Raw genomic sequence first — 10,425 nt, forward strand, 5'->3', positions numbered from 1 at the left:
TGAATATTTTTCATACACGACAATTGGGTATCCGATGGCGAGGGGAAGGATCACGCAACGAACAGAGTGGGGGAGCGTGTCGCGACGCGATGGTTGACTACGTCATCACTTCGGCATTCGCTCGGCGATCTCGGACGAAGACGGAAGTATTTTACGAGTTGTTCCGCGAGTCGCATTAATTAATTAAAATTAGATTAAAATTATACCTACGAACGCGAATTACGTAAAGGCTAAAGAGTGTATTAAGGCTTAATAGATTTTATTGCACGGTTTTTATTTCTTAGTTTTATTACGCACATATACAGCTCATGAGTATTTTAAATATTTTATGTGTTCTCACATGTACGGTATAAAAATGAGATTCTTATTGTTAGATATTTCAAATTGTGGCTTTTTGTCACTTTGAATCGTATAATTCTGTCATTTTCGTATTACACCGCATTCTTATGGTACGAGAAAAGTAAATAGATAAATTATATTTAAATTACATATCTCTAAAGGTATATGCTGTTTAGACGTATTATTCTATTTAGTCGAAATTGTTTCATAATTTAAAATAAATTTTTGCATTTATCTTCATTTAAAAGATATATTATTAATCTTTATTTAATTGTAAATCACAAAAAAGAGCAATAAAAATTGAGATATAATATTGAGATGTCAAAAGCACTTCACGTGAACAATAATGAAAGAAAAACCATGCTAGTAAAAATCTATTTTTACTTCTTGCTTTTGGTCGGCACATTGTAATTGCGAAATATTTAAAATTATAAAATGAACGTCAAATATGTTTTTTGGTGTATTACGATGTGTATATAATTATGATTCTACATTAAACGACTCGCGTTGCTAAAATTAGATACATATAATAAATTGTTTCATTAATCGAAGAATTAAGAACATTAAAAATGTAGAGAATGTATTATTTTACTTCGTAATACGCATTAATATTTCGGCAGTTAGACGGTTGGCGCGCGACCTTGGATTGGGGATGGCACGGAGCGGCGCGTCATGTTTACGTTTATGCGTAGTTATCGCGCAGTTCATTCTTTTACCGAGAATTGTACAAGCAGGTAATCGTGTTGCGGGCGGTTCTTTTTCACTTTTTGAAATCTTATCGCGAAGAATGCCAAATATAATAACGTTGTACTTTATGAATAATTAATCATACTGATAATCGTATTATATGAATATTCATACAATACATTTCGTATTATATCTAGCATTTTCTGCGATTATTATATATATGTTCCAAAAAGAAATGTGAAGAAGAATGGCACGCAACACGGCTACTTGTCTGTATGAACGGTATCACACGAGTTATAAAAAAACAATGCTAGTATGAACACTCTCATGTAAATAACGCAATTCTTGCTTTCACAATTAATATAGCTTAATAATTTAATTAATTTTTTGTTTGTTTAATATTCGTGTGTTTAATATTCGTTTCTAAAAGTTAACCGATTGCATAATAATTGCATGTAATATAGATAATAGCTATATATATTACATTTTTCAGATTATCTTCTCTCTTACAGGTACGACGTGGTGGGAGAGCTCATAGGATATTTACACGAAAAGAATGGTTTTTCTCAAGAATCTAAAAATTTTCAGATCTATCTGAATGATAAATTTCTAGATAAATTTTTAGATACTTAGAATAAACTCGTTCTCTTCGTTTAAAAATCCAAGGACGGGGAAGCTAACGTATCTTCGTCGCCGATTTACTTGAAAATGAACGAACCGCAGTCGGTTCGTCGCGTCGCGCGTTTGCATCAGAAGTGTCGTTTAAGTTACAGTCCGCGCGCAATTATAATTATTCGTGAGTGTTTTACGCGAGTGTCCTGTGCGAGAGGATGTCAACCCTATTCTGAGAGGAGGACGAGATCTGGGAGAGGCATCAGGCACCGGCGGAGCAACCTTGCGGTAAATATTATTTTTTACTTATGTAACATACATCTGTATCCTTCTTCTTTTATTAAATTTAATCTTTAGTAATTTCATTTTAATAATTTAAAAATGATAATGAGAAAGGATTATATTAAAATTATTTTGAAACTTTATAAACATGTATTTTTAAGGAAATATATAATTATTTTTATAAATATAACTGAATTATATATATATATATATATATGTATATATATAAAATTCAATGTTTATAAAAATAATAGATTTTAACTGTTATATGATTTATTTTCAAAAAAAACTTTGCATTTAATAAATATTTTTTGACATATTAGTTGATTTTTTACTCTGTTTTAATTTGGGTTTCTTATTTTTTTTGTTACAGAATCTTCGTAGCGACGTTGCTGATATGACTCCGCTGTTGCGCATCGAATTGGTGAGTGATGAAATTAATGTTTTTATTGGGGTAACGGATGTATGGAAATTTTATTAATTAATATCTATAGATGCATATGCATCAATTTATTAAATATATATGCATATACTTAAATATATATGTATAGCATTCCATATATCCGTTGCCTTAAAATGGATAAGTAATAACATATTAGGATAAACTTAATCCTGGATATCTCTTTATTATATGGAATTTATTGTGCATGAACTGTTAAATTGATAATGTTATGTTAAACACACTCAGTAAAAAGTTTTTCAGATATGAATATCCAATAAACATATATAATCATATATGTCCATGCATGTTCATACATCCCTCTCCCTTTTTTGTAAAATTACTTTTTAGTGTGATAGAAATAATAATAATAATAATAATAATGTGAAAAAAATAATGTTAAAAATAATTAAAAGGGCAATTTTTATACTATTTGTTTTTTAAAAAATCAAGTTTGAAGAAATATAAAAAAATTACTTATGTATAATTATATACAAACTTATGCATAATTGTGTTTGAGTAATTTTTTTTACATTTTTCCAAACTTGTTCCAAACTTTTTTTTTCCTGAAACGAATAATGCAAAAAATAATTCTTTAATTATTTTTCATGTTATCACAGTATTATTATTATTTCTGTTACACTAAATTTTACAAAAGAAAAAGAGATGTATGAACATATATAGATATATAGATGTATACGATTATACATGTTTATGAATATTTATGTATGTTTATACATATTTATATATATTCATGCATGAAAAATTTTTTATCAGGACACTTTAAATTATTATTTTTAATTATTATTAAATTCAGCTCAAATTTTTTGACTAATTGTAAATTGATACGTATTAATGTGAACGCTTTGTTATTAAGTAATTTAATTACAAAAAGACTAAGTAATGATGGGTTCTTTCGATGATCGTTTTTTATATTAAAATAATACGTCTTGGAAATTAAAACAAAAAAGGATAAAATATTTGTATTTTTTAAATATTTATATGAAATACAAGAAATCAAAAAAAAAATTTATATAAAATAATAATTAGAGTATATGAAACTATTTTCTATACCGTTATATGGAAAAATGTTTATTACAGTTTAAAAAATATTGTTTTCTTATTTTTCCTATCTATCCTATCCTCAAATATTCATTCAGGAATAAGTTTTATATAAGTTGATGCAGAAAAGCAATATTTATATATTATATGTATATGTGTACACATATATCTATAATATGAACTGTTTTTTAAGAAATTCCTTTTTTTTGTATACATCTTATTTGTATACATCTTACTAATGAAGTGATAACAAAAATTGTAATGTAGAGCATATAATTTATTAATCTCGCTTTTTTGTAAAAGATTTTACGTTTATTAATTATTATTATTTATCTCAATGCACTTACTTCAGCCTAATCTTTTATAACTTATCCATACGTAGTAATTGGATTTTATATCAGTAAAGTTGAAGCAGTAACATGATGTAAGATCCAATATACATTTTATCAAAAAATTTTATCTTATAACTATTTTGAAGTTGCGTTCAGAGTTTTGCATGACTTAAAATATTTAATTTTGAAATAATAAATTATTCAAAAAATGATTTTAGTCTAATATAATATACAAAATAGGGACACATTTATTGAAGTGAGGGAAAATTATCTCTTTCGGATCTTACATCATTCATCTGAATTTCTCATCACCGCATGTTTTGAGATGAGATTCAGCAATGAATCGTTCGAATCGGTAAAAATACGTACATGGGCCTTGAATGTTATTGGATGATTATTTAGTAATTGTCAGTCATTTATTTTTAAATAAGTTTTTGATTATATTATAAAATTTATATTAAGCAATTTAATTTAGTTTCGTAATATTCGAGACTCTTGAAATAAAAACGTCATTGACATGAAGACATTTCAAATTTAGATTTATATTTAGTCGAATATTTATATTTTTGATTTTGAATAAATGCGAAAAGAAAAATAAACGCGAAATTTATTTGTATATTAATAGAATTGCTAGAATTACTATTTTTATTAATGATAATTGTTTATATTAATATTTAGTCTATTTTATTAATATGATGGCCTCTTCGCGACGCGTTCGTGTTCCGCGTGTTTCATACAAAAGCGTAAAGTCTTACGCTTATTGCCGACGATATTAGTCGGCAGCAGTCGGCAGCGAAAAGGAGTATTTATCTCTATCCTTATTGTCGATTTTTGGTTTATGTAACCAGAATTTTGGCCAGGAGCAACGAAAGGTGAGTTCAATCTGGCCAGAAGAAAGAAGAGAATCTCTTTACGAGCCCAATGAGCAGTCTAAAATCATCGCATAAGACAACTTTAAGATTTCTTTCAGAATTCTTTATAAAGTATCTTAAAGATGTTTCTTAAAGAATCTTAAAATTGTCTTATGCATGTATTTTAGATATTCTGCTCATTGAGATGTAGATTGGTGTGCCACACCAATCTAAGTTTGTAAAAGGTAAACTGAATATTCGGGAGGGTAATTTGTTCGCAAATTGCGAGTTCTTATATTTTTTGAGAGTTATTTAAAATACAAAAAAAATCAATAAATAACAGGATTAATGAAAGAGCAAGTTTGGTAGATTAAAAAAAATCTACAAAACTTGCACTTAATTATCCGCGTTGACTATTATTAGCCCATTTTTTATTAATTTTTTTTGTATTTTAAAAATTGAAAGAGCTTGTTTTAATTATATTATTGCTTATTTATTATTAATGATCGCGATTAAGTTATCTCACTGAGTTTATTATACACGATAGGATATATGGTTAGACATTAGCTGCGTTTAACAGAGAAACTGCGTTTAACAGCTTTGCAACTGTTATAAAATTATTCTGTAATTGGTTTATACATTTAAATCCATAAGGAACCAAAAGCAAGAACCAATCGTATTGAAGAATTTTACAACAATCGAAAATCTATTTTCTTTGAACGCAGCTATTAACGTATATTATATATTCGCGATATTATTGCACATTTATGAAGTAATATAGGTAGGAATATACGGGTGAAGATAGATATCCGCGAATAGGTACAAATAAATGATAGGTACAAATAAATGATACGAGTAGGTAGGATAATAAGTGTGGACGGTAGATAGGGTCTGTATAGGTAGGATGATAAGTATAGACAGGTAGGACTAAACACGTAATATATATATATATATATATATACACTTGATAATTGGAAATAAGGGATTAAAAATTGAATAAAATTTTTAATTAATTTTGAATTTTATTTAATTATCAAAATGCCGTTCTAATTATCGAATATAAAAATAAATTAAATTAACTTCAAATTTTATTAAATTTTCAGCTACCCCGAAATTAAATTTTTTTGTAAAATTCTGTACACATATAAATTATGCAACGCGTTAATATTATAATTAACTTTATTGTAAATAAATGTATGTATACAATAATATTAGGTACGTAATATAAAATTTGTGTAAACTATGTCCAGATGAATGCTATAATTATACTTATTTTTGTAATTTTCACAACAATTCTCGGGAAAAAATATATGGACATATTTTATATATATATATTTTATATATCTATTTTGTATATAATGATATATAATTGTATATAAAAATATGTCAATTTTTTATATAATTATATGTAATTTTATATAATTATATATATAAATATAAAAAATTTTTTCCCGGGTTACTAATTAATTATACATTTCTGGAATATATATAGTCCGTAATGAAAATATATAATCTGTATTGAATATCTATTTAATACATATATAAATAGCATTTATCTTGTAGTAAACCAAATTGTTGTGTAATTGATGTAAATTATATGAAATCGACGAAATATAATAGAAATAATTGTTTGATTTAATAAGCTTTATAAATATTTAAATTCAACATTTTTTTTTATTTGGTTTTATTTTATATATCCATAAGTCATTAATAATTTTAAGTAACTTCTTATTAAAAATTTGATGTTTAGAATAATCGTCTTTTTTTTCTTCGTATTTAATATAAATTTATTAAATAAGTCATAAAGATTGGAGCTTTGACTGAGGCAATTGTTAAATATTAACTCTTACTTGCTTTTCGACATTTACATTTTTAACGTTATAAAATTACAAGTATATTTTATACTTAGTGAACAATTTATATTAGTGAACAATTTATTATATGCAAAAACCTCATATCGCTGTCTCTCGCGTCAGAATGTCAGTGATTACGTGGTTTGTACCGATGGAAAGTCGATATTGTTTTCATCATGGAGAATTATTCCTCGTCGCTTTTCGTGAAGTTCATTTGCGAAGTCTAGTTTGGTGTCTCTTATGCAGGATTGGAATTCTAGTTTGGTGTCTCTTATGCAGGATTGGAATTAATCTCGGGTTTTCTCATCTGCAGTTATTGGTAGTAACAATTTCGTTAATGAGTCATTGATAATTGCTATATATTTTAAAGTCCAGTTGTAACGTTAATTTAGTGATATATTTTAGCATATAATTTTCGCTTTCTTTGATTTATTAAATGTTCTCCCACTAGTAATAATAATATTAGCAATAGTACACTGTTAATAACAATAGAAATTTATAGTGTTATATAATTGATATGGATATATAATTATTATTTGTTTAAATTCAAATTAAGTACAAACAAATTTAAATTTTATACAAATAATTTGCTTATAATTTTTCGATGATTGTTCTAACAAAAATACGGTTACGAATGTATATATTTAATTTTCTGTTATTTTACAATTATTTTTAGGTATTGGACATCCCGCCATTGCAGAATACTTTTAGTTATTAATTTATATACATTTTTTAATGATAAAATACATGCAGATATTATGAGATTATGTTAAACAAATATTGATTTTTGTCGATATTTATTTAACTTTTTTCAAAATTCTTTATAGTTAACAATGTCATCGTGATTATATGATAATATTGAATTTTAAATGTGTGGATACAAAAAATTCGAGATAAGTCGAATGGGTACCCTTATATTAGCGGGATATTAATAATTTGTAATTTTTGAAAAATAAAAAATTAGTTAAATTTTATATAATAAATTTTTCATTATAAATGTTCTTTAAAATCCCGTTATTATCGGGTTCGACTCATCTCGAACAGTTAATACTCGAGAAATTTTTGTACCCATACATATAAAAAATTACAATAACGTATATATTTTATTATTATTAAATATATTCCTTCGTAACCACTATTGCATAAGGAAATCATTCTATCCATTTATTTTTAATAAGAGATGATTTTTAGTCACGTGTGGCAGAACATATTTTCTCATGAATTTTAATATTATATTAAAGATAAGATGTGATAAAAGTAATTGTAATTGTAATTGATATGCTATCAAAATTATTACTATCGCTAAGTAGTCTGAAAGATTCGGAATTCACATCACGTCCTGTAACAAGATCATTGGTATTTGATGGCTTGCTTAACTTTTCTTTGCAAATGGATCTTGTAAAATTTATGTTGAATCAGAATAATTAAGTTTTTCGCTTTTCACGATGAAGATTGTTCTTCTTTGCATCGGATACTAATCAGCATTCCACGAGACGAAGGGATTTTGATATGAAATTATTGAGATAGTTATCTTGAATGCGATGAAAGTGCTGTTATAAATATATTAATGACTTTTTGTCGCGATATTATTAAATTTTATATTCGCAAATTATTAGTGAATACTTAATTAATAATAAATAATTAATAGTACATACGATCTAATTATTAGTATTTCTTCTGCGTTTATCAATATTTCATTGCTATCGTATGTATTTTCGTATAATCTCGCAAAACTTACAAAAATTTATTAATTATGTTCTTATATTATCATTTTTATTATATCTTGAATAGCATTGATAATTGTAAATAATTATTATAATTATAATATCGAATTGTATAAAGGATAATACAATAAAGAATAATAAAAAATTATTGCAATTTCATTAGCGAAATACAATAAAATAATTAGATATAAAAACAAAAAATAAATTAAAGATGGATTTACCTCCCAGCAAACGAGAATGAATTTAAATGGATTGAAATTTTTTTTTATTTTTCATCAGAATGCGTATTTTAAATAGCGAATATTTTTTTTGAATTTAATTGGATTCAATTGGATTCAATTAGATTCATGCAATTGGATTGAGAAATTGCTTTTCTATTCAAAATTTTGAATTGAACAGTATTTACAATGCATAGAAAAAGCTAATATTATTTTTAGATTGAAAGGCATAGATATGCAATTTCTACAAATGAATAAAAATTCATTCAGAATTGAAAAGCATTCATTTTAACATTCGTGAATCAATATTTGTGAAAATCTGAATTCGTTTCAATCCACTCTCGTTCGCTGGGCTACAAAATTTATTAATAGCTTGTTTGTTTTATGGGTGAGTATACTTATAAAGAAAACAGGACCGCCGGTGTAAAATTGACGGAGATGGAGAGCCTTTATAGCTCATTTTTGCTAAAGTCCCAACAAACGAGAATTGATTGAAATGAATTGAAATGGATTCAGATTTTCAGAAATATTGATTCACAAATATTAAAATTAACATTCGTGCTTTTCAATCCTGAATGCATTTTTATTCTTTTATAAGAATTACATGGAGCATATCTCTATATCTTTCAATTTAAAAATAATATTAGCTTTTTCTGTGCATAATACAATTGTGAATACTGTTCAATTCAAAATTTTGAATAGGAAGTGCAATTTTTCAATCTAATTGCATCTAATTGAATCCAATTAAATCCAATTGAATTCCAATTAAATCCAAAAAGAAGTATTTGCTGTTTAAAATATGCATTCGGATATTAAAAAATTTCAATCCATTCTCGTTTATTATCGCTGGATTATTCTGTTTTGTTTTAATTTTTGAAACTAGAAAAGTGGGCATTAATGTTCGTTTCCACTAATGTAGATTACCTTTAATTTCGATTAATTTTAACTTATTCTTCCTCTTTTTCTAACTCTCTTTAGAACTAGAAAAAGATGAAGAGTAAATTGAACCGAGATTAAAATTAATCTACATTGGTGAAAACGGGCGTAAATGAAATAAACATCGCGCGCATGTAAGATGAATATTTCTGATCCACAGTTCGTGAATATAATACTATTATACAAACTAAAATATCGATTTATTATCTGCCCTGAAAAATAGACGATGTACCCTAAGAAAATTGGACGTTGCTATGTAGTTTAGATCCACTTCAGGTCAGAGGACAGTAGTGCGCGGCAACATTTTACAGGTTTTGGGTGTCATGTCCTCTCTCACCTTTCTTTCTGGTACATACAGTATGGACATTTTTTAGATGGTCTCCATTTTTTAATGCGCATGCGTCGGTTTTCAATCAGTCTGCCTTCAATAAATTGAAATGTTAGGTTATGTGTTATATTGAAATGTTAGGTTAGCTGGATTTCCTTCCCATAAAATGTAATTAATAAAATTAAGTTTTACTAAAAAATTAAATCAAATTTTTTCGGAGACGCTATATTGTGTAGACTATTATATTTGTATACGATAAAGTATTCTCGTATTAAAATTTGCATTTCTGTGTACGTATATTATTAAATTATAACTTTACGTTTAATTATAATTTTCATGCAATATATTATTTTTCATACATAATTATTCAATTTTCATATAGTATTTAATCAATTATTATTTTTAATTTACTTATTACTGTTTAATATTATTATTATTATTATTATTATTAATATGAATATTATCTTTATGTATATAGCGAGTTCGTTAACATATTATTATATAAATCCGATTTAAAAATACTCGCTATAAACAATTTTCATGACACGAGCGAATTATGTTTTCTTTTAAAAAAAATCATTCTATAGTTTTATAAAAAACTCAAATTTATAAGCGCCTTTCCAATCCACAATATGGCGTCGAGTCATGTGACCTGGGACTTACTACATCAAAGGTGCCGACGGTCAGTGTCTATACTGTATGTACTTATAAATGTGTTATATACTCTAAGGTTTAATCGCTCTAACGTGAGAATATGTTACA

Source organism: Atta cephalotes (genome assembly GCF_000143395.1).
Source record: "Atta cephalotes unplaced genomic scaffold scaffold00005, whole genome shotgun sequence".
NCBI lineage: Eukaryota > Metazoa > Arthropoda > Insecta > Hymenoptera > Formicidae > Atta > Atta cephalotes.